The sequence below is a fragment of the Pinus tabuliformis genome, chromosome 8, assembly GCF_031772625.1.
Source record: "Pinus tabuliformis cultivar Carrire ecotype Pingquan chromosome 8, CPIR1, whole genome shotgun sequence".
Taxonomy (NCBI): Eukaryota; Viridiplantae; Streptophyta; class Pinopsida; order Pinales; family Pinaceae; genus Pinus; species Pinus tabuliformis.
In genome coordinates, this window is record NC_142294.1 from 1,610,688,875 (window position 1) to 1,610,714,550 (window position 25,676).

Genomic DNA, 25,676 nt, shown 5'->3' on the forward strand with positions numbered 1-25,676 from the left:
CCAATCACAAAACTGCAGAATACTTTTTACGGTACGGTAGTCAATCTTCCCGAATGCTGTGTTCGGTGCATTGCGATCAGTAGGGCGGCCGACACGGCTTCCTATGGATAAAGGTTTTATGCCTATAGGGGTCTCCCAATATATACTCGACGGTACGTGGGAGCACAAGTCCGTACTGGCACTTATCGTCTCAAAGTGGAGGAACCACCCAACCATCAGTGAGGACAACAGTTACCAGGCTTTATGATGCCAGAATACATCTCTAGCCTAGACCTCTAGATGTTGTGCATTAAGTTACAAAGCGTTGTTAAGTTCATTGAATTTATTTTAGGTTGATCTTTCTTATGAAGTTTGCCTTTTGGGTTCACCACGAGATGTAGATGTAATTCCTAAAATGCAATCTAAAGATGATAAGCAAGCTTTTATCTCTTTTCAGCAATGAAAATCCTAGCTACAAGGGGAAAAGAAAGACACAATCTTTTCTCAAAGAGCAAAGAGCACACTGTAAATGCACTTTTCCTAAATCAAGCCAAACAGACTGTCAATATGCAAATGCACATGTGCATGTATTTGTTTTTCACTTTCTTAATATTGATGCCTAAAAAGAAAGTTGTTGTACAAATTTGAATTCGCTTTCAGGTGAAAAACACAAACAAGCTTCTTTTCGAAATCAAAAGGTAGAGATGATTACGACACTTTGTGATTTTGAAGTAAACACTTGTTTAGACACTAGAAATTCACAAATTCAAGCCAAAGGCAAAAGTAAAAGCATAATCGACTGTCAACAACAAATAAACTTTCTCCTAAGATCAAAATCGACACTTACGACAGATCTAAATCCAAGGACGACAGTATGACTAGTCTACTTTTGCAATGGGAAATTGTAAATGACGTAACAAACACACAAAAATAGATACAGTTTCTTTTATACAACTGAGGCAGAATTAAGGCAAAGAAAAGGGGTTTTTAAATAGACACACACACTGAACACAGGCTGCAAAAATCAGAGGTAAAACTGGAAAAAAATGAGCAAAGAACCTCAGCTACACAGGGCTAAGCTGATCAACGCACCTGCTACACAGAGAAACTGGATTGCAACGCAGGTAGCCCTCTCGGGAACTGCGTTGAAATGCAGAATCTCTTCACAGAGCCTGCGCTGGGACAAAAACGAGATTTCTCTCTGGGTTCTGGGTCACGGTTTGCAGTTTAATCTATGGTTTTTGGCCGGGTAAAAGCAATCAGTAATGCACAATCAGAGGGTTGATTTAAAAGAGGTTTAAGAGCTATCACAAAGGGTAATCAGATCATTTGTGAATCAGCTGTTCAGATCATAAACAGATCCAGTGAATGGATTGAAGTAGCAGATGTCTACTTTGCATTTGTAAATGGCAAATGCAGTTCGATTCGCTACTTCTAAGTTTATGAAACAAACAATCAGAGAAACACAAACAAACTAACTAGACACGTTCCCCAGCGGAGTCGCCATTTTGTTATCGGGAAAAGTTTCTATTCAGAACGACCCTATCCCACTGGGTTGTGACAGATACCTCAGAAACAAACAAGGAAAACTACTCTTGTATTCTCCTTTATGAACTATAAACGAAGAGGAATAGGATGAACCAACCTGTGTCTTGCGCTAGTCCTTTGATCCAGTCTCCCTTCTCTTTGACAACTTCCAGCTACCTGCTCCCTTACTTGCCCAGCGTCACCAAGTTCCTGCAAGATCACAGAAGGAGGAAACTACACAAAGACATGGATTTATGTTCATAAAAAGCTTAGGATCAGATTTAAGCTAAACATACGAATATAACAAACATCAGTGATATACAAGCATGTAGGAGAAACTCAAATAGTTTTATTGATAAAACAAGAAGATCCAGGAGGAGTTACAACCGATGATTCCTGATCCAGCATCAACCTCCCAGCATAGAATCCCTTCTTCACCTCCAACAAAGCATAAATCACCCAATACTCTGATATCTATCTCAAAACCAACAGCAATTCTCTGCAATGTACAAAATTCCAGCCTCTGGATCTCTTGGTGAGGGATCCATATATAGATGTATGCAAAGAGGATGAGTCAGTTCATGAATTGATTAGTGGCCTCTCTCTGTCAGTTCTTGCTTCCACTTGGAGACTGAGAGCCTCTTACTCATCACTGGTCGAATTCAGTGAGGCAAGTGTCATTGGAGAAGATTCTGGAAGTTTCCATTGTCTCTCCACCTCGTGGAATGACTCTGCCACTTGTCATTTCCTGCTCAACGCACCCTGGTAGTGCATTCAAGTGTGTTGCAACGCACCTAGCCAGTGTATTTGGGTGCTTTGCAACGCAACTAGCTAGTGGAGCAGCTGAAATGATCCTGATTTGACTAGTTCTGAGCAGTTTCTAGTGGAGAACTTCTGGGAGAAGCTGTAATTTGTTGACCTTGTTTCTTTAGGAGCTGGAACAACACCTTTAGGGACTTAGGATCCCTTGGTTTATGGACATTTCATGCTTATAGCTGTAAGGCACAAAAATGTCTATAACAATATCCCCAACCTTATGAGGACACTTATTTCTCTCTAGGAACTAAAGCCAATGAATAGTCATATTGACCCTACAGTGAAAAAGTATGGTGCTTCCATTTATTACATATGGAATTTGGGGGTTCTTTTCCGACCATTTTTTTCACAAATTATAGTGCATGGCTATTTTTTCATTATTTTGGATGGCACATGAGAATGTAATCATCTAGACCCTGCATAAACAAATATGTCATTAGGATGGGAAAGTTGGATGATTTGGAAAGACACTACTAGTTTTGACAATGACAACTTAACAACTAACAATTAACTCTGCTCATGGAAGCTGAAATATTTATAATCTCTTAGCTATCCCTATTTTCTCTCATACGTTTATCTCTACAAATTTCATCCTTTTTGTCTTCATCTCTACACAAGGAAACCAAATTGCAAGTCATTATACCCTGTCTTGGTATGAGTTATAGACTATTTCTGTTACAACTTCCACAATTATGCCCTCACCTGCAGGGGGTATTATATAATTCTTAGATTTCCCAAACATAAATTATTAAATTCTCTTGCAAGGATTCAAGAAAATAATAAGTGATACATATCTGAAATGAAATGAAGATTTACATGTATTTTGGAAGCGTGGACTTATAAAATTATCCATACCTGATGAAAACAAATGTATAATTACCATACAAACTTTCTAGAAGGGTAATTGATACCTGAACCTAGTTAGTTTTGTCTATAAAAATCATCTTTTGAATATCCAAATACATCAAATTTCAACTTCCAAAGAAATTCAAACATTTAGAAAATATTCCATACCTTGTTTATTTGGAAACTTTGTATTCAACTTTGTTGTCATCCTAGTCATGAGAAACTTCTCAATAGATCCTGGAAACCCTTCTAAACTTCCCATGTGTAAAAATCCATTCCCATCCAGACCACCTCCATTATAGGTAGTGAATCGTGCATCCAGTGGAATTGGTGGGCTAGAGGAGAACAGTTTAATACTAGACACTACATAATCTTGATTGAAACATGTATCTCATGGATGAGACATCCAATGAGGATGGTTGCATGAACACGGGCACTTCCATGACCCTTTCAATCTGGTTGATGTAAATAATTGGGTTAGTTTTCAATTGGTTACTTCAAATGTAGGGCATAAAATGCATTGGATCACAGAAACATGTACATACTAACAAGGAGAATGTAAGCTAGCTTTGAAATCTTACTTTCCAAAATTTTCAAGTGAAAAAGGTGTGGTCTAGTGTGTAAGTTGAGTAGAGAGCCTAATAGAGACAACATAATGTTTCTTTCTTGTTTGAAGTTGTGCTTGTTGAATACCTTGTGAGTATGAGTACACTCTTTCAATAAGATTCCCAACACATTAGTTGCTATATCATTAAAATTTTCTGAAAAATAAACTGAATGCAACAGCTAAATAATTATGAAAAGCTAGTTCCATGTCAAAACCTAGTTGCACACATCAAATGCGTTACAAAATTCATATGTTCATGTATGGAAAAATTTAACATAATTAAGGATGGTTAAGTACTTATCAAGCTCAAGTCTTGGTGCCTCTACTTTGTAAATAAATATAGATAGGAGGTTACCTAGTGCCCTTTCCATCACTATGAGGTGGTGTTGTTTACCAAGGAAATGGTTGAATAACAAGATCTTCTCTTTTACTTTCAACCATATGTAGTAACTATAAAATTTAATAACAATTTTCATGTCAAGTTTAATGACACAAGCAGAACATTTAGTTTTTTTAGAATAATGGAAACTTTATCGATCATGCCTTAAATGATTTGATCTACCATGTCACTCATACTATTAATGCACATTAAATTATTTTTCACCAAGTTAATCAATAACAAACATATCACTTCCTCAGCTTAAATCATGTTGGTTAAATTCTTCACATTCATTACCTATTCTACCAACCTTCCAATTTGTGTTTGTGTTTGTGCCAATAGTGCACTTTTTGCAAGTTAGGTTCTTTTGATGTCCAACCTTATAAGAGGTTATGGGAAAAGGAATTTAAAATGTGAAAAATGAAAAGGAAGCAAAGCTAGAATAGTTAAATTGCTATTATCTAGACTGAAGTAAATAGGAGAAAGTTGAAATTGTAGATAATTCATTGCACATGTTAATAGTGTCTTTATACAAAACTTGTGAAGCATATTATGTATGAGTGCAAGTGTGTAATCATTAAAATTACAAAAGTTAGTTTCTAGAAAAAAATGAGATGCTTGACACTTATCGACAACTCCAATATAATCTAGGGATAGGGGGATTACACTTCCCAAAAGGAAATTAGTTGGATCAGTTCCTCGATCCATAATATATAGCTGGAAAAGTGCATTAAAATCGCGTCATTTTCACAACTCCATACAAAAGCATTACAATACTATAATATGTTCAACTAATTTTTGTAACAATTTTACCTTTGTAAACTCACATATAGTTCGGTGCTCTACCATGAAGATTTATGTTAAAAAATTAGAATACCCCAATTTAATAAAAATATAATAATGGATATTTTTTCCAAGAATCATCTAAAACATCCATCAAAGCTTGGATGTCAAAATGGAAAAAACTAAACTTAGATCCCATTTTCCATCTCAAACACCCTAAAAATGTACTTACCATTAGGATCAACAATTATTTCCATATGAAGGGCTTCAAAATTTGACAAATTTGCATTTGCAAGTGAAACTTCTAGAATTATGCATGTTTCATGTTTAATGTATGACAAAATCATTGCCCTAATCTAGGATTAAATATCAGAAAGTTGATCACCCACTGCAACCTTTTTTATACAAGGAAATTACACAAGAGTTATATCAAGAACATTTGGGTAAGGGTGTGTCATGCAACTCCATGGATTTGAAGGAAGTGTCATGCAAATCAACGAATCTGATGGAAATCTAGTTATAAAATGGAAGCATCTATTTTTCCCATGATTTAATTTGTTGGCGTATTATTTCAGCCTAGGTATCATCATCCTTGGCTTCATGTAACTTAATCATAAGTGAAATGAGATTCGAGTCAAGCCTATGCATGCATTCAAGTAGATCTTTTGTACAAAATTTGATTTCATTCATTCCCTCTAGTTATAGTACACTACCTTTTGTTGTTGTTTCTTCATACATTTCAACTTCATCTTAATTAATCTTTCTATCAACTACCACCCATGCTCCTCCCCATAGCTCCCTTGTTTTTGGTATGTAAACAAACACAGGTTGCTTGTATGTGCAAATATTCTCCACAATGGTTCACCAAGATAAGCAAAGGAATCTCTTCCTTGTTAAAGTCTAGCAAGGTCTGTATTGTTTTACATGCTAAATCTACAAACTAGACATGGCCTACTTGAGGTACTACTCTCTTAGAAGAATCAAGATGACGAAGATTTGTAGGAATCACCCGCATCACTATTTGGGTCTCAATAGAAATAACACCCACATGGATGCCCCCAAGCTTTGTTCACCTAGTAACCATTGTTTTTTCCCACACTTCTAATATATTTGAGAAGCACACTTTGTCAAAGATGCCACCAAGACACCTACCATTATCTTCTACACCAAAAATAGCTATGCAAGGATAACATGAATTCTCTGGAGCATATTCAACTAGTCTATCAGGAGCATCTAGAGGATTCATAATATGAAGAGGTACTCCTATATATGGAAGAATATAACTAAGACGCTTCAAGACGGCTAACACCTTCTAAATCATTAGATACAGTTAGATTAACAACACCATTTGTTGCCATGATTTTTGGGCCTCCTAACTGCATATTAGGCTATGCACTTCCCATCCAAGAAGCTTATTTAGAGTTGAGTATCGAGTGAAAACTATAGGTTGATCAAGGCGCTGAATGCAGCACATTCCTATCCTCGAAAGGTAGATATCAATACCAACTATTCTACATGTTACATATGTCAATGTGAATGTTTCCTAATATGCCCTGGAATAAGCACTTGCAATTGCTCCACTACCTGATAAATTCTCCACACTATGTCCATATTCCTTAGCAATGATGTCATAGATAATCCATTTGATTTCACGAGATTCTAGATTTAGCTCATGTGTTATTATAGTTGGACCAATGCACTTATAGCCTTCTGGAGTGAGAGAAATATATTGAAACCCATAGTTCAAAGAAAAACCTTCAAACCATCCAACTTTAAAGCAAGCTTTGACTTCTACTGCCACTCCAATTCTTGCACCAAAGCTAGTAGCCAAATATATCAAAGGAAATTTCTTTTGACAAGAAGGATCAGTCACAAAAGAAAAAAAGGTATCTTTTATTGTGCCAAAAGAACCTGCATTTTCCATTTTAATTTAGAGGGGCATCTTGGGAATGAAACTCTTCTTCCAAAACTCTTATCAAATATCTCACCCGTACCATGACCCAAACCAAGATTTTACGTAGAGCAAGAAAGGTACCAAAAGAACCTACATTTTCCATGATACAAGTTAAATCAAAAGTGCTTAACAACCTAGACCTTCGCAGAAAAAGTGGCCATGAAGGCATCCAATGCCATTGGTTTTGTGTAACCTTTAGTCACCAGGATATGTATATAAATTGTTTGTGGCATATCCTATTATATGGTGCTTTTGGAATGGACAAGTAATTTACATTCTTATTTCTCAGTCGATATCAAAACATCTTCATAACAAAACCCACTTCTACCTGGCTTTTTCAAACTATTGTACCACTATTTGAATATAATAGCTTTCTAATTACCAAAAAAAAGGTAATGAACAATAGATTAGAGAATGTTTAATGGGACTATTTTCAAAACAAGTGTTTCACCCGTGAAAACCAGATACTTGGAAAGTGACAACCACGTAACTACCCATAGGGAAATCCTTCTGACAAATACGAAGAAGAGGCCTACTCTTCTTATAAAGCTGAGGAGGATATGGCTAAGGCCTTCAGTAACATCGATTAGGAACTCCTAGCTATAATGAAGTTTAATGTTTTTTGAATAATGGAGGAATGGGTAAGATATTACAACTCTTGTTATGTTTTTTCCAACATATTTCTTCAAAGTTTAAAACAATAAGAGGGTCAAGACAATGTTTCCCATTATACTCAATTATACTTAGGCATGAAACTTGGGAAAAGCTTCAAAGAAGGCAAAGGAAGGAGACAATTTTGAGGATGAAGGTTACTTCAAGGGCTTTGAAACTTACCTACTTACAAATTATAACTGATAGTAGTGATAGCGATGTTACCAAAATAAACTAAATTCTCAGCAAAACCAAATATACTGGGATAAATATTCTAAACAATATTTGTTAAACTACTTATTACCTAAAAACGTAAATTGAATAATTTCAAATCCAAGTTATATCTACTAAATGGATCTAACTAAAGAAATAAGAAAATCTATGATATTTTGGGATTCAAAAGAGTTAATTTACAATATGTTTTTAGGATATATAAAGATGTTTGGTTGAGGTATCAAAAAGTGTTGTTAGACGAGTTGAAGTAAAATATGGAGAGCTTGAACTTGGAGTTGCAGGTGGCTGACCCGAGGTAGGACTAAAATGATTAAAGTTTGGGATATAGTTTTCTCCCAATATATTAATGTTTAGCACAACATTATTAGAACCAAACTAATTTTGGAAAAACCATCCAGGCTCACCAATTTTGGGGCCATGTTGGTTTGATTGAACGTTGCAAACATGAAAACATGGGTTCTGTGTGGAACTGTACAACTAATGTTAATGGGGGACCATACAAACATAGGTTGCCTATATGTGTAGATATTCTCCACAATGGTAGATCCAACTTGAAGAATTCCTTCAAAAATATCCCTTTGACCAATAGAGAACCCTCTCTGGTTCTCCAAGATAAATAGAGGAAGCTCTTCCTTGTTAAAATCTAGCAAGATTTGTGTTGTTTTACATGTTAAATATAGAAATTGGACCTAGTCTACTTAACGTACTACTCTCTCAGCAGAATCAAGTTCACTAGGGTCTGCAAGAATCACTTGCATCATTGTTTGAGTCTCAACAACAATAACACCGACAAGGATGCCCCCAAGCTTAGCTTGCCCAGTGACCACTATTTTTGGCCATGCTTCTAATGTCTCTAGTCCAAATTGGATCCTTAAACATTTCCATGACTGTTTCAAATTATGTCAGGCTTCAAAATCTTATGAATAACGAGCTTATCAGAAATGACCTCTCAACAATGGCAATTTGTGGCCAGCATGGAACAACAAGGACCCTCGATCAAAGCATGCTGACCATTGGCCCATGGAGAACATGCATGGATGCAAGTTGTCATTCGGAAGCCCAGATCCAAAAATAGAGGCAATTTCTTATACGCGATTCACGTATCGTAGGGCAAAAATCTCAGCAAAGGAAAGCCCCAAGTGCTCGGTCACGAGGAAAATAGGAAACTGTGTTGGAACCATTAGAAGGCGGGTCTCGTGCCCAAAACCAACAAGATATCGTGTGTAGCTCGAGTGGTAAGCGAGTTTGGCAGAGTTTAGCGTGATGCCACACACAAGATGACACATGTCCAGCGGATGAGAGAGAAAATAGCTTACATCACGTGAGTAATGGTCGAGAAACTTACCTTCGTGATATAGATGGAGACCTAGATCAACGACGGAGAATCAACCCAATGGAAGACCAGATTTAACGGGGAAATAGACTGAGGTGCATGAGATTTGAGGTCTGACATGACAGCTGAGCTGGCAGAGGAATCAATTTCATGGGCGATCTTGGAGCAATAGAAATAATGACTGTTCAAAGAGAACTGACACTCAGTTCGTGTGGAAACAGGTGACCACCTCTCTAAGAAGTGTTACACATTGATGATGATGCAGAGTAGCGGAATTCCAACGGATAGATGCAGGCAATCTAGAGAGCTAGGAAGCGGAAATGAACAATCAAGGAGCAGATTGGCTTTAATCCACGAATAGATAAAGAGCAGAGGGAATAGAAGTACAGAAAGAAGTGAATTGTAGAGAACAGAGAAGTCGAGCTGACCTACAAAGCAAAGGTAGCATCGAGCAGACAGAACAAAGAGAGTCCGAGAGTCTGTGAACTCCAAAGAAGGCTTGAGAGGTTCAAGCAACTCTTCTGTGTATACCTGTCAAGTATTGATTACCAAATTGGACTCATACCATTGAGACCAGTTGAGGTCAAGACTTGGTAAGGGGGAGTCTGTGTACTCTAGAGGCTTGGGGAATCCAAGTACCACCTTACTGATCATCATCTATTAAGTGAGACTCAAATTAAGATCCTTATTGTAAAAACTCTACTTTAAGACGCAATAGAAAAGGCCACCACTGAAGGCTGGACTAGGAGACGTAGCCCAGGAGGATTGGGTGAACTCCTTATTAAATCTATTGTGTTTTGTATTTGCTTACTGTGTTTCTCTTATTATTTCAAGTGCCTATGTATTTTGCAATCTTATCGATCCATTGCTGAAAATAACATAGGCACACCCCCAGCACATGGGTCTGTAATACCTTCATTAATTAACCGAGATCATTCATGAGTGATTTTCATATCAAGTGGTATCAGAGCTCTAGGTTGTTTAAGGTTAGGCAAGCTTGTGCTGGATTTTGTTGTTGAATGCTAACTAGATCAGAACTTAAATTAGGAGAAGGATAGTTGGTCGAAACTAACCCAGAAATTGGAAGAGTCCATCTTCAGAAGAAAATGTCAGAAGAAATTCCCTTGGGACCAGACCCTCAATTTATAGATAGTTTCCTAGCCATGAGGTCCATGGTAGAGGAAATGTATAAGGACTTTAGAAAACATAAAGATGAAGATTCATCAGGCTCCAAACTAGACAAAGGGAAAGAAGAGTCTCTCCTCCATGACCACTCGCAAGGCAAAGGGAAAGAAGAAAACTTCATCACACCTCCTAATAGCCCTGAACATAAAAAGAAGACATATTTGATTAAATTAGATGTTAAATTTGATTTACCAATATATGATGGAGAGTTGAATGCAGAGAAGCTATATAATTGGATCAGAAAAATTGATGTTTATTGCGGAGTGCAGAGTATTGACTCAGACAAGAGTAAGATTCAGCTGGCCAGCCTACGCCTTGGAGGCACTGCCTTAGTATGGTGGGAAGGTAGAACCCAAGTTGACATGAAGAAACATGGTAAGATTCTTTCTGTCTAGAGTGAATTTGTTTCTGCAATCAAAAAACAGTTTTATCCACTAGCTTACATGTAGCAAACCATGATGAGCTGGTAAACTCTTCACTAATTGAAAGGGAAAAGTGTGCAAGGTTACAACCAAGAATTTAGGAACAGAGCTTTGATTCTAGGAATTTCATTAGACTCACTTGAGACTCTGTTGAAGTACATAGGTGGTCTACACAGCTACATGAGGCACACTATCCTCATGTTTAATCCCACTAGTATGGATGAGGTATCTGTTCAAGCTACGCATCTAGAAGCTAGAGGAAGGAATGGGAACCCAGAAGTTGGAGGATCATCTAAGCCCATTGCAAGCAAGAATAAGGAGAAAAGAAAAAAGAAATGGGAAGAGAGGAAGGCCAACACTGCACAGAAAATCAAGTCTTCATGCACTCACTGTAAGAAGGATGGGCATGATGATGAGCACTGTTGGATTCTGCATCTGGAGCTGAGACCTAAGAAGTTCGAGGGAAAGAAGAAGAAGATTGCTGCAGCCATTCAGAAAGATTTGGGGTCGGACTTAGGAGATGAATCAACTATTGCAGCCACAGGTATAAAAGGTAAAAATTCTAAAGCATCTACTAAAAATTCTACACAATCTATTAATGATGAAGAAACTGAGAGAAAAAGACATGAGCTTTTCCATATTCAAGTTATTTCCAAGAATCAAGAGATTGAGACTTTGTTTGATAGTGGCTCACAAGTAAATTTAATTTCTGAAGAAATTGAAAAGAAGTTGGTATTACTGACTATACCTCACAAGAAACGATAACCATTAGGTTGGTTAAGTGATAAAGCACAACTACAAGTGACTAGACAATGTAAACTTAAGTTTTCTTTTGGGTCAGCATTTGTAGATGAGGTTGAGTTAGATATAGTCCCTCTGGATATGTGTGGAATTGTTTTAGGAAGTCCTTACTTGTACGATAGAAAAGCTATTTTCTATAGAGCTGAGAACATGTATCTACCGGTTAAAGATGGAATCGAATACTTTGTAAGAGCTCATAAGCTCAAGAATAATTATACTCTCATAAACTCAGGGCAAATGAAACAAATTTTAAATTCATGCAAACAATTTTTACTGATGGTTGTAAAGGAAAAGAAACTTGATAAAACCAATGCATTTGAGGGCTATGATGCTAAACAGCAAGCTGATTTAGAAAAAGTTGTTTCAGAATACGATATATTGTTTCAAGAACCTAAAGCTCTGCCACCCAAAAAGGAAATAGTGCATGATATTAATTTGCAATAAGATGCTCCATTGCCTAACATCAGAATGTACAGGTTGTCTGCTTTAGAGAATGCAAAAATCAAGAAGCAAGTACAGGAGTTGCTCAAGAAGGGGTTCATCAAACCTATCACATCACCATATGGGTCTCCAATCATTTTGGTGAGAAAGAAAGATGGCTCGTGGAGAATGTGCATCGATTATCGAGCACTGAATAAGATAACGATAAAAAATCGTTATCCCCTTCCTCGCATAGATGATTTATTAGATCAACTAAAAGAAGTTATTTACTTTTCCAAGTTAGACTTGCATAGTGGATATCACCATGTCAGAGTTGCAGAGCAAGATGCATGGAAGACTGCTTTCAAAACAAAGTAGGGATTGTATGTGTGGTTGGTTATGCCTTTTGGCTTAACTAATGCTCCTGCTACTTTCATGAGAATAATGAATGATGTACTCATACCTTTTCTTGATGATTTTGTTATTGTATATCTGGATGACATTCTTATATTTAGCAAAATGTGGGAAGAACATTTAAAGCATGTTAAGAAGACGTTAGATGTTTTGAAAAGAGAAAAACTTTATGTTAAACTCTCAAAATGTGAATTTGGAAAAACATATTTGAATTGTTTGGGACATATAGTAGGGGGTGGTGAATTGAAGATAGATCCCTCTAAGGTGGCAGTCATTATAAACTAGCCTAAACCCAAATCTTCTACAGAAGTCAGAAGCTTCTTAGGAGCAACATAATATTGGAGAAAGTTCATTTCTAACTTTTCCTTAATTGCAGCTCCCTTACATGCTTTAACAAGATTGAACAAGGTGTTTCAGTGGGGAGGCAAACAGCAGAAAGCCTTCGACACCTTGAAAGAAAAGATTAGTACAGTACCAATACTAGCACTGCCCGATCTTCAAAGACCATTTGAGATCCAAATAGATGCCAGTGACTATGCCATGGGAGCAGTGTTGATACAACATGGTAAACCCATATGTTATCTTTCTGAGACGTTTAAATATGCAGTAGTTAACTATCCTAGATATGATAAAGAATTGTATGCATCATTATAGAGTGTGAAAAAGTGGAAACATTACTTAATGGGAAAAGAGACAATTATACATACTGATCATCAACCACTTCAATATCTACACTCCCAAACTAAGTTGCAGCAATCAAGACACTATAGATGAATGGGTTTTCTACAATAGTTTCATTTAGTCATCAGATATAAAAAGGGCATACACAATAAAGTTGTAGATATGTTATCTAGACCTATTATAAATGCATCCACTATACTTAAGCATAATTCAGTACTACACGAGAGCTACATTGAACAATATGCTCAAGATATAGATTTTAAAGATGTATAAGCAACTTTAAGTCAAGGAAAATGAGTAGAACAATTGGATTATCATGTTAAGGACCAACTCTTGTATTATTGTGGGAAGTTATGCATTCCAAAAACTGAAAGAGTAAAGATAATTTGAGAAGCACACATTTCTCTAATATCAGGTCACTTTGGGGTAAGTAAAATGGTTGCACAGATGCAAAGATTTTGTTTTTGGCCAAAAATGAATGAGGCAGTTTGTAGATATGTAAGAGGGTGTACCATGTGTGCTAAAAGCAAGCCCAACAATAGAAAACTAGGCTTGTACACTCCACTGCCAGTTCCTTCTCATCCTTGGAAAAGTGTTTCCATGGACTTTGTTGGAGGACTGCCTAAATCTAGAAAAGGTCATGACTGTTTATATGTTGTTTTGGGCAGGTTTAGCAAAATGTGTATTTTGATACCTTGTAACAAACAGATTACAGATGAACAAGCTGCAAAGTTGTTCTTTCAGCATGTATAGGTTCATTTTGGATTACCCACTTCCATTGTATCTGATTGAGACACCTGATTTGTTGGGAAGTTTTGGTCGAGTCTGTGGGAACTGATGGACAACAAACTGAAGAAAAGCATAGCCTTTCAGCCACAAACAGATGGCTAGACGAAAGTGGTCAACAAGACAGTAATCCAGTTTCTCAGAGGCTATTGCAGCAAGCATCCCAAACCTTGGGATGAACATTTGTGTTATGTGCAGCATCCTTACAATCGAGCAAAACATTCTTCTACACAAAGATCTCCTTTTGAGACCTGTTTTGGTTTCACACCAAGGTCTCCCTTAGATTTTATCTTTGGTAAAGACATAGTAGTTGATGGACATAGTGATGTGGACAAGGCAACCAAGTTCATTGAATAATTCCAAGAGATCCACTAGGCAGTACAAGAATAGCTGGAAAGGAGCCAAGCCAAATACAAGGCAAGGCATGACAAGCATCGGATGGAGCATAGTCTCCAAGTTGGTGATCAAGTCTAGCTGTATATTAGCAAGGACAAAATACAAGGTGAAGGTAAAAAGCTAAAGCCAATAAGGTATGGACCTTTCAAGATACTTGAGAAAATTGTTGAGAATGCTTTTCGCATTGATTTACCAGCTTACATGCACATATACTCAGTCATTAATGCAGACAGCTTGAGACTATTTGAACCTTCATTAATTGAAGATCCTGAAGAGTAGAGTCAATTGCTTTCTATTAATGATCTGTTACCTCAATATCTCAACGAATTGCAGGAAGACACAGTTCTGGACAGGAAAGTGAGGATGACACGCAAGGGAGATGTTGAGTACCTTAGGATTGGACTCAAGGGTTCAAAGCCAAGCAGTGCAAAATGGATAGAGATTGGACAAGTGAGACAACTATACGCTCACTTAGTCTATTCTTGAAAACCAACTCTTGGTGGTCCAAAAGATTTTTCAGTGGGAAGGTTGTGATCCGAATTGGATCCTTAAACATTTCCACGACTATTTCAAATTATGTCAGGCTTCAAAATCTTATGAATAACGAGCTTATCAAAAATGACCTTTGTACAATGGCAATTTGTGGCCAACACAGAACAATGAGGACCCTCAATCAAAGCACATTGATCGTTGGCCCATGGAGACTACGCACAGATGCAAGTTGGCAATCGGAAGCCCAGATCCAAAAACAGAGGTAGTTTCTGATAGCGCAAAGCGCTAATCGCGTATCGCAGGGTAAAAATCTTAGCAAAGGAAATCCCCGAGTGCTCGGTCATGAGGAAAATAGGAAACCATGCGGAAATCGTCAGAAGGTGGGTCCCATGCCCAAAACTGGCAACATATCGCATGCACCTCGAGCGGTAAGCAGGTTTGGCTGAGTTTAGTGCAATTGCACACACTGGGTGACACGTGTCTAGTGGATGAGAGAGGAAACCACTTACATCATGTGAGTAATGGTTGAGAAACTTACCCGTGCGATATAGACAAGGACCGTAGGATCTGGAGGCTCTAGATCAACAGCGGAGAATCAACCCGATGGAAGACCGGATTTAACGGGGAAATACACTGAGGTGCATGAGATTTGAGGTCTGATATCACCAATGAGTTGGTAGAGGAATCATTTTCATGGGCGATCTTGGAGTAACAGAAATAACAACCATTCAAAGAGAATTGACACTCAATTCATGAGGAAACAGATGGCCACCTCTCTGAGAAGCATTACACAGCGATGGTGATGTAGAGCAGGGGAATTCCAACAGACAGAGGTAGGTGATCCAGAGAGTTCGGAAGCAGAAACGAACAGTCAGGGAGCAGATTAGCTTTAAGCCATAAACAGACAAAGAGCAGAGGGAACAAAAGTAGAGAAAGAAATTAATTGTAGAGAACAGAGAAGCCGAGCTGACCTGCAGAGCAAAGGCAGCATCAAGTAGACAAAACAGAGAGAGTCCGAGAGTTTGTGAACTCCAGAGAAGGCTTGAGAGGTTCAAGCAGCTCCTCTGTGTATACCTGTCAGGTATTGAGTACCAAATTGGACTCATATCAATGAGACTAGTTGAGGTCAAGACTCAGTAGGGAGGAGTCTGTGTACTCTAGAGGCTTGGGGAATCCAAGTACCACCTTACTGATCATCATCTATTAAGTGAGACTCAAATTGAGCTCCTTATTGTAAAAGCTTTGCTTTAAGACGCAATAGAAGAGGCCACCACTGAAGGCTGGACTAGGAGACGTAGCCCAGGAGGATTGGGTGAACTCCTTATTAAATATGTTGTGTTTTGTATTTGCTTACTGTGTTTCTCTTACTGTTTCAAGTGCCTCTGTATTTCACAATCTTATCTATCTGTTGCTTAAAATAACATAGGCACACCCCCAGCACATGGGTCTACAATACCTTCATTAATTAACTGAGATCATTCATGAGTGATTTTCATATCAGTCTTTGTGAAGCACTCTTTGTCGAAGAGGCCACCCAACCACCTACCATTATCTTCTACACCACTAATAGTTGAGCAAGGATCACATGAATTCTCTGGAGCATATTCAACTAGTCTATTGGGAACATCCAAGGGATTCATAATATGAAGCGTTCTTCCTATATATGAAGGAATATATCTAAGCCACCTCAAGATGGATAAGGCACCTGCTAAATCATTAAATACAATTATATGAACAACACTATTTGTTGCCATGATTTTTTGGCCTCCTAATTTCATATGAGGCTATGCACTTTCCATCGAAGAAACTTATTTAGAGTTGAGTATCCAATGAAAATTTTAGGTTGATCAAGGCGTTGAATGCGACACATTCCTAACCTCACAAGGTATGCACTAATACAAAATATTATGGCTATTACATATGTCAATGTGAAAGTTTCCTAATATGCCCTTGAATAAGCACCTGCAATTTCTCCAATACCTGATAAATTCTCCACTCCAAGTCCATCTTCCTTACCAATGATGTCATAGATAATCCATTTGATTTAACTAGATTCTATCTTTATCTCATGTGTTATTACAATCAAACCAATGAGCATATAGTCTTCTGGAGTGAGATAAAGATATTGAAAGCCACAGTTCAGTGACAACTTATCAAACCATCCAAATTTAAAGAAAGCTTTGACTTCTGCTACCACTCCAATTCTTGCACCAGAGTTGGTATCCAAATATATCAAAGGCAATTTATTTTGACAAGCGATATCAGTCACAAAAGAAAGAAAGTTATGTTCTTCTCTTGTGCCAAAATATTATGCGCTCTCCATATTAATTTGGATGGACATCATGGGCATGCAGCTCTAATTCTTCTAAAACTCCAATCTCCTATCAAATATTTCACCCAGACCATGACCCAGACCAATATTTTATGTGGACCAAGAAAGGTACCAAAAGAGCTTGCATTTTCCATGAGACAAGTTAAATCAAAAGTTCTTAACAACCTCAAGCTTAGCAACAAAAGTAGCCATGAAGGCATCCAATGTCATTGGTTTTGTGTAACTTTTAGTCATCATGATAAGCATATAAATTGTTTGTAGTGTATCCTATTAGATGGTTCTTTTGGAATCAATAAGTAGTTCACAATTCTTATTTCTTAGACCATGTCCAAACACCTTCGTCGACAAACCCATTTCTGCCTAATTTTGGCAAACTATTGTACCATTATTTTAATATAATAGCTTTCTAATTACACAAAACAAAGGTAATGACAACATATTGTAGATTGTTTTAATGGGACTATTTTCACAACAAGTGTTTCACCCATGAAAATAAGATACTTGAAAAGTGACAACCATGTAATTGCTCCTAGGGAAATCCTTCTGACAAAGACCAAGAAGAGGCTTACTCTTCTGATAACATTGAGTTGTATATGGATAAGGCCTTCGGTAACATCAATTAGGAACTCCTAATTATAATGAAGTTTAAATTATTTTAAATAACGAAGGAATGGGTAAGATATTGTAACTTTTAAGATTTTTCCAACATATTTCTTCAAAGTTTAAAAGAATAATAGGGTCAAGGCAGTAGTCATGAGCGTTAGGAACAACCTCAAAAAATAAAAAGGACAAAGAGAAAAATTTTAGGACGAAGGTTACTTCTACTGCTTTGAACCTATAAATGTTAGTAATGTTATGGGGGAAACCATATTTATTTAATTCAAAAAGTGGGTCAAGGCAGCGCTGCCCATTATACTCAATTATACCTAGGCATGAAACTTGGGAAAAGCATCAAAGAAGTCAAAGGAAAGAGATAGTTTTGAGAAGAAAGGTTACTTCCAGTGCTTTAAACCTTACTTATCTACAAATTATAAATGATAGTAGTGATAATGATGCTACCAAAAAAACTAAATTATCAACAAAACCAAATACTGGAATAAATATTCTAAAGAATATTTGTTGAACTACTTATTAGCGCAAAACATAAATTGAATAATTTCAAATCAAAGGTATATTGACTGAATGGATCTAACAAAATAAATAATAAAATATATGATATTTTGGGATTCAAAAGAGTTAATTTACAATGTGTTTACTTAGGATCTATAAAGATGTTTGCTTAAGGGATAAAAAAGTGTTGTTAGACAAGTTAAGTAAAAGATGGAGAGTTTGAACTTGGAGCTATAGGTGACTTACTTGAGTGAGGACTCGAATGATTAAATTTTGTGATGTGGTTTTCTCCTAATATATTAATGTTTAGCACAACATTATCAGAACTGGACTAATTTTGGCAAAATCGTCCAAGCCCACCAATTTTGGGGGCATATTGGTTTTGATTGAATGCTCCAAACCTGAAAACATAAGTTTTGTGTGGAACTGTACAACTAATATTAATGGGGACCATACAAACAGAAGTTGATTGTATGTGCAGATATTCTCCACAATGGTAGATCCAACTTGAGGAATTCCTTCAAAAATATCCCTTTAACCAATAGATAACTCTCTCCAGTTCACCAAGATGAACAAAGGATGCTCTTCCTTGTTAAAATCTAGCAGGGTTTGTGTTGTTTTACATGCTAAATATAGAAACTGGACCTAGCCTACTTGACGTACTATTCTCTTAGAAGAATCAAGTTGACAAGGGTTTGCATGAATTACGTGCATCATTGTTTGGGTCTCAACAACAATAACACCAACAAGGATGCCCCCAAGCTTCGCTCGTCTTGTAACCACTGTTTTTTCCCACTCTTCTAGTGTCTCTATGAAGTACTCTCTATCTAAGAGGCCACCAATCCACCTACCATTATATTCTACACCACGAATAGCCGATTAAGGATCACATGAATTCTTTGGAGCATATTCAACTAGTCTATATGGAGGATCTAGAGGCTTCATAATATGAATAGGTCCTCCTATATATGGAGGAATATAGCTAAGCCACTTCAAGATGGCTAAGACACCTTCTAAATAATCAGGTACAGTTAGATGAAGAACAACATTTGTTTCCATGATTTTTCGGCCTCCTGATCGCATATGAGGTTATGCACTTCCCATCCAAGAAACTTATTTAGAGTTGAGTATTCAGTGAAAATTTTAGGTTGATCAAGGCACTAAATGCAATGCATTCCTAACCTTGCAAGGTATGCACCAATACCAACTGTTTTTCTTGTTACATATGTGAATGTGATAATTTCCTAATATGCCCTTGAATAAACACCTACAATTGCTCCGCTACTTGATAAATTCTCTGCATCAAGTCCACCTTCCTTACCAATGATGCCATAGAGAATCCATTTGATTTCACCAGATTCTAGCTTTAACTCATGTTCTATTACAGTCAAACTAATGAGATTATATTCTTCTGGAGTGAGATAAAGATATTGAAACCCACAGTTCTGAGACAACTCATCAAACCATCGAACTTTAAAGCAAGCTTTAACTTATGTTGTCATTCCAATTCTTGCACTAGAGTTGGTGGTCAAATATTTCAAAGTAAATTTCTTTTGACAAGAAAGATTAGTCACAGAAGCAAAAAAATCATCTTCTCTTTTTTCCAAAAGAACCTTCATTTTCCATTTCAATCTTTACAGGCATCATGTGCATGAAACTCTAATTCTTCTAAAATCCCTACCAAATATTTCACTCAAACCATGACCGAGACCAATATTTTACGCAAACCAATAAAGGTACCAAAAGAACCTGCATTTCCCTTGAGACAAGTTAAATCAAAAGTTCTTAATATTCTGGACCTTAGCAGCAAAAGTGGCCATGAAGGCATCCAATGTCATTGCATTTATGTAACTTTTAGTCATGAGGATAAGTATATAAAATGTTTGTGGTGTATCCTATTAGATGGTGATTTTGGAATGGACAAGTAGTTCACAATCTTATCTCTCAGACCATGTCCAAACACCTTCAACGAAAAATGCACTTCTGCCCTATTTTTGCAAACTATTGTGCCATTATTTGAATATAATAGCTTTCTAATTACCAAAAACAAAGATAATGACTAGAAGATTGTAAAATGTTTTAATGGGACTATTTTCAGAACAAGCGTTTTACCCATGAAAAGGAGATAATTGACAAGTGACAACCATGTAACTTCCCCCAAGGAAAATCCTTATGACAAATACGAAGAAAAGGCTTACACTTCTTGTAAAGCTGGTATGGATATGGCCAAGGAATTTGATAACCTTAATTAGGATCTCCTAGCTATAATGAAGTTTATTTTTTTAAATAATGGAGGAATGGGTAAGATATTGCAACTCTTGTTATGTTACATTTGTGATAGAAAATACACTAAAGGTCATAAGTGTTTTGAGAAGAAATTATTTTACATAGATTGTGAAGTGGAGGAAGAAAAGGATTAAGAAACATCAAAAGAAGAGGATATACACCAAGAACCAACCCCAAAGAAATAAGAAATGAATCCAAACATATCTTGTAAAGCATTTGAAAGAATTACCACTCATCAAACTCTCAAGATAGAAGGACATATCAAGAAGAAAAAGGTTCAAGAAGTGAAAGATCACATCAATAAAAAAGAAATGAATCCAAGCATATCTTGTAATGCATTGGCCAAAATTACCACTCCTAAAACTATCAAGATAGAAGGACATATTAAGAAGAAAAAGGTAATAGTGTTGATTGATTCAGGAAGTACGCATAATTTTATTCATTATAAGATAGCCAAGGAATTGAATTGCTTCCTATATCTAGCACGAGTGTGTCAAGTGATCGTTGCAAGTGGAGGAGCCATAAATTGATCCGGAAAGTGCCATAATATCAATTTATCCATGGGAGAATATGTATTGAATAGCCCAATGCTTTCCATTCCAATGGCTGGTGCTGATGTTGTACAAGGAGTCCAATGGCTACAATCCCTGGGTACAGTAGCTTTTAATTTTCAAGAACTTTTCATGAAATTTTCTTCAGAAGGAAAGGAAGTTGAATTAAGGGGTATCACAGGGAAACTGGGAGAGATATTCAGCTCTAACGGACTGACAAAGCTTCTAAATAAAGAAAAATGAGGGGTAAGTGCACAATTACATTCGCTAGAGGTTCCCACATCGAAATCATCTATTTCTCCAGATATCCAAAAGGTCTTAGACAATCATCCCAAGGTATTGGAGACTCCCAAAGGCCTCCCACATATTCGTGATCATGATCATTCTATTCATTTCATTCCAGGAAGTGTTCCTCCAAACATCAGGCCTTACAGATATCCCTATGCCCAAAAGAGTGAAATTGAACGTATGGTTACAGAAATGCTAGAGGCTGGTATAATTCAACCTAATCAAAGTTCTTTCTCTGCTCTAGTAGTATTGATGCACAAGAAGGATGGGTCATGGCACATGTGTACGGATTATAGGGAGCTCAATCAATCTCACTATTATAGATAAATTTCCCATCCCTGTCATTGATGAATTATTGGATGAATTGCATGTATCAATTTACTTCACCAAGTTGGATATTCATTCGGGATAACATCAAACCATAATGAAGACTGAAGACATTTTGAAAACATCATTTAGAACTCATGAGGGTCATTATGAATTTTTGGTCATGCCTTTTGGCCTTACCAATGCACCTTCTACATTTCAAGGTTTTATGAATTCCATTTTCAAACCCTTCCTTAGAAAATTTGTCCTAGTATTTTTTGATGATATACTAATCTACAACAAGTCTTGGAAGGATCATGTTCAACGTGTTGACAGGGTGCTCAAACTATTGGAGGAGAAACGATTATATGAAAAAAGCTCCAAATGTTTCTTTGGAGTACAAGAGGTGGAATATCTGGGTCATATTGTATCTCATGAAGGTGTTAAGGTGGACCCTAGCAAAGCTAAAGCCATTAAGGAATGGAAAATCCCCACATCCATAAAGCATCTGTGAGTATTTCTTGGGTTGACAGGGTATTATCGCAAGTTTGTTAAGAAGTATGGGAGAATAGCAACACCTCTAACAACATTACTGAAGAAAGATGCATTTTCATGGACTCCAGAAGCAACAAAGAGCTTCGAACATCTTAAAGAGGCAATGTGCCAAGCACCGGTCTTAGCTATGTTGAACTTAATAAAAATCTTTATTGTGGAATGTGATGCTTAAAGAAATGGAATTGGTGTTTTTTTAATGCAAGATGAAAGACCCATTTCTTTCGAAAGTTGTCCAATCAAAGGAAAGTATTTACACAAAGCTATTTATGAGAAGGAAATGTTGTCACTACTACATGCACTTAAGAAATGGTGACCCTAACTAATGGGAAGACACTTCAAGATAAAAACGGATCATGATAGTCTTAATTACTGTTTGGAACAAAGATTATCCTCTGAAGAGCAACAAAAATGGGTCACAAAGATGTTGGGTTATGACTTTGAAATCATCTACCAAAAATGGAAGCAAAATGTTGTGGCAGATGCACTCTCAAGAAAGGATGAGGATGTGGAAGCATTGTTTCATGCTATTTCTATTATCCAACCAAATTGGATAAACAAAGAAAGGGATGAATGGAAGAAGGACAAACAAGTATGGCCACTCATTCAAAAGTTGTAGAAGATCCCAGTTCAAACAATATTTCCAGAACTTGACGAGGAAGGAAAAATCATATTAGAGCATGGATCAGTCATAGAAACAAGAACCCAACAGCTATGAAATCGATCAATTTCAGAGTATCTCATCAAGTGGAAGAACTTACCTGTTGAAGATTCCACATGGTAGGACAACAATTTTACACAGAATCATCAAGAACTACTCAAGCGTTGAGGACAACACTTTTTGAAGGAGAGGGGCATGTTAGGTCACTATAATACTAGTGTAACCCCTATTTTTATTAGTACAACCCCATTATTATATTGTTGTGCCCATGTAGTCCCCATATTGTTATTATTGTGCCCCATAGAAGCCAACTATTGTTATTGTTGTGCCCTTACATTATTATTGTTATGTCGTCTTTGATTATATTATGACCCCTTAGACTCCTATATATAGAAGGAGGTCTTGTCATTTTTATCATCCAAGAATTGTTCATTCGTTTAATGTAAAGGAGGTTGCCCCCTCAAAGAGGTTGATTTCTAAGGCGTTCATATATCTTTTCTATCTTTTCTTGAGCTGGTTTCATAACATACTTCCACTCCTTTGAACCTATAAATGTTGGTAATGTTATGATGGAAACCATATTTATTTAATTCAAAAAGAGGGTCAAGGTAGTGCTACCCATTATAATCAATTATTCTTAGGCCTGAAACTTGGTAAAATCCTCAAGAAAGAAAAAGGAAAAGAAACAATTTTGAGGATGAAGGTTACTTCCAGTGCTTTGAACCTTACCTATCTACAAATTATAAATGATAGTAGTGATAGTGATGTTACCAAAAAAACTAAATTATTAGAAAAACAAAATAGACTAAATATTCTAAAGAAGACTTGTTGAATTACTTATTACCTCAAAACATAAATTGAATAATTTCAAATCAAAGGTACATCTAATAAATGGATCTAATAGAAGAAATAAAAAAATATATGATATTTTGGAATTCAAAAGAGTTAATTTACAGTGTGTTTACTTAGGATCTATAAATATGTTTGGTTGAGGTATCACAAAGTGTTGTTAGACAAGCTGAAGTAAAAGATGGAGGGTTTGAACTTAGAGCTATAGGTGGCTTACTTGAGTGGGGACTCAAATGATTAAAGTTTGTGATGTAGTTTTCTCCCAATATATTAATGTTTAGCGCAACATTATCAAAATCATACTGAGTTTGGCAAAACCATCTAGGCCCACCAATTTTGGGGCCATATTGGTTTGATTAAACATTGCAAACCTGAAAACACAGGTTCTGCGTGGGCACTGTACAACTAATATTAATGGGGACCATACAAACACATGTTTCTTGTATGTGTAGAGATTCTCCACAATGGTAGATTCAACTTGAATAAATCCTTCAAAAATATCCCTTTGACCAATAAAGAACCTTGTCTGATCTGCCAAGAAAAATAGAGGAAGCTCTTCCTTGTTAAAATCTAGTAGGGGTTGTGTCATTTTACATGCTAAATCTAGGAAATTCACCTGGTCTACTTGAGGTACTTCTCTCTCAGCAAAATCAAGTTGACCAGGGTCTGTAGGATTCACCCACATCATTGTTTGGGTCTGAACAATAATAACACCCACAAGGATGCCTCTAAGCTTCGCTCTTCCAGTAACCATTATTTTTTGCTATGCTTCTAATGTTTATATGAATCACTCGTTGTCAAAGAGGCCACCAAGCCACCTAGCATTATCTTCTACACCACGAATAACTATGCAAGGATAACATGAATTCTCTGGATCATATTCAACTAGTCTATTTGGAAGATCTAGAGGTTTCACAATAGGAAGAGGTCCTCCTATATATGGAGGAATATAGCTAAGCTACTTCAAGATGGCTAAGACACATTTTAAATCATCAGATACAACTAAATGAACAAGACCATTTGGTTGCATGATTTTTGGGCCTCCTAATTTCATATGAGGCTATGCATTTCCCATCCAAGAAGCTTACTTAGAGTTGAGTATCCAGTGAAAATTATAGGTTGATCAAGGTGTTGAATGTTGTGCATTTGTAACCTCGCAAGGTATGCACCAATACCAACTGTTCTACTTGTTACATATGTCAATTTGAACTTTTCCTGATATGCCCTTGAATAAGCACCTACAATTGCTCCATTGCCTGATAAATTCTCCACAGCTAGTCCATCTTCCTTACCAATGATGTCATATATAATCCATATGATTTCAATAGATTCTATATTTAGCTCATGTGCTATTATAGTCAGACCAATGAGCTTATAGTCTTCTGGAATGAGATAAAGATATTGAAACCCAAAATTCATAGACAACTCATCAAACCATCCAACTTTAAAGCAAGCTTTGACTTCTGCTGCCACTCCAATTCTTGCACCAGAGTTGGCAGCCAAATATATCAAAGGAAATTTCTTTTGACAAGCAAGATCAGTCACAGAAGCAAAAAAGGGCATCTTCTCTTGTGACAAAAGAACCTAAATTTTCCATTTTAATTTTGAAGGGCATCATGGGCATTATGGGCATGAAACTCTAATTATTCTAAAACTCCTATCAAATATTTCACCCGGACCTTGGTACCAAAAGAGCCTGCATTTTCCATGAGTCAAGTTAAATCAAAAGTTCTTAACATCCTGGACCTTATCAACAAAAGTGGCCATGAAGGCATCCAATGTCATTGGTTTTGTATAAATTTTAGTCATCAGGATAAGTATATAAACTGTTTGTGGTGTATCCTATTAGATAGTTCTTTTGGAATGGACAAGTAGTTCACAGTCTTATTTCTCAGACCATGTCCAAACACCTTCAACAAAAACCCACTTCTAGGTGATTTTTTCAAATTATTGTACAATTATTTGAATATATAAGCTTTCTAATTACAAAAAACAAAGGTAATGACAAGCAGATTGTAAAATGTTTTAATGGGAC

The 25,676-nt window shown here is 36.7% G+C and overlaps 4 pseudogenes; all 4 read right to left on the reverse strand.

Moving 5' to 3' along the window:
• Positions 1-5,366: 5,366 nt before the first annotated feature.
• LOC149242202 (acetyl-CoA carboxylase 1 pseudogene) lies at positions 5,367-6,861 on the reverse strand (annotated as a pseudogene).
• A 1,265-nt stretch (positions 6,862-8,126) lies between these two features.
• Positions 8,127-17,011, reverse strand: LOC149242203 (acetyl-CoA carboxylase 1 pseudogene; annotated as a pseudogene).
• A 1,443-nt stretch (positions 17,012-18,454) lies between these two features.
• LOC149242204 (acetyl-CoA carboxylase 1 pseudogene) lies at positions 18,455-19,767 on the reverse strand (annotated as a pseudogene).
• Positions 19,768-23,918: 4,151 nt separating this feature from the next.
• On the reverse strand, positions 23,919-25,204 carry LOC149242205 (acetyl-CoA carboxylase 1 pseudogene; annotated as a pseudogene).
• Positions 25,205-25,676: the final 472 nt, after the last annotated feature.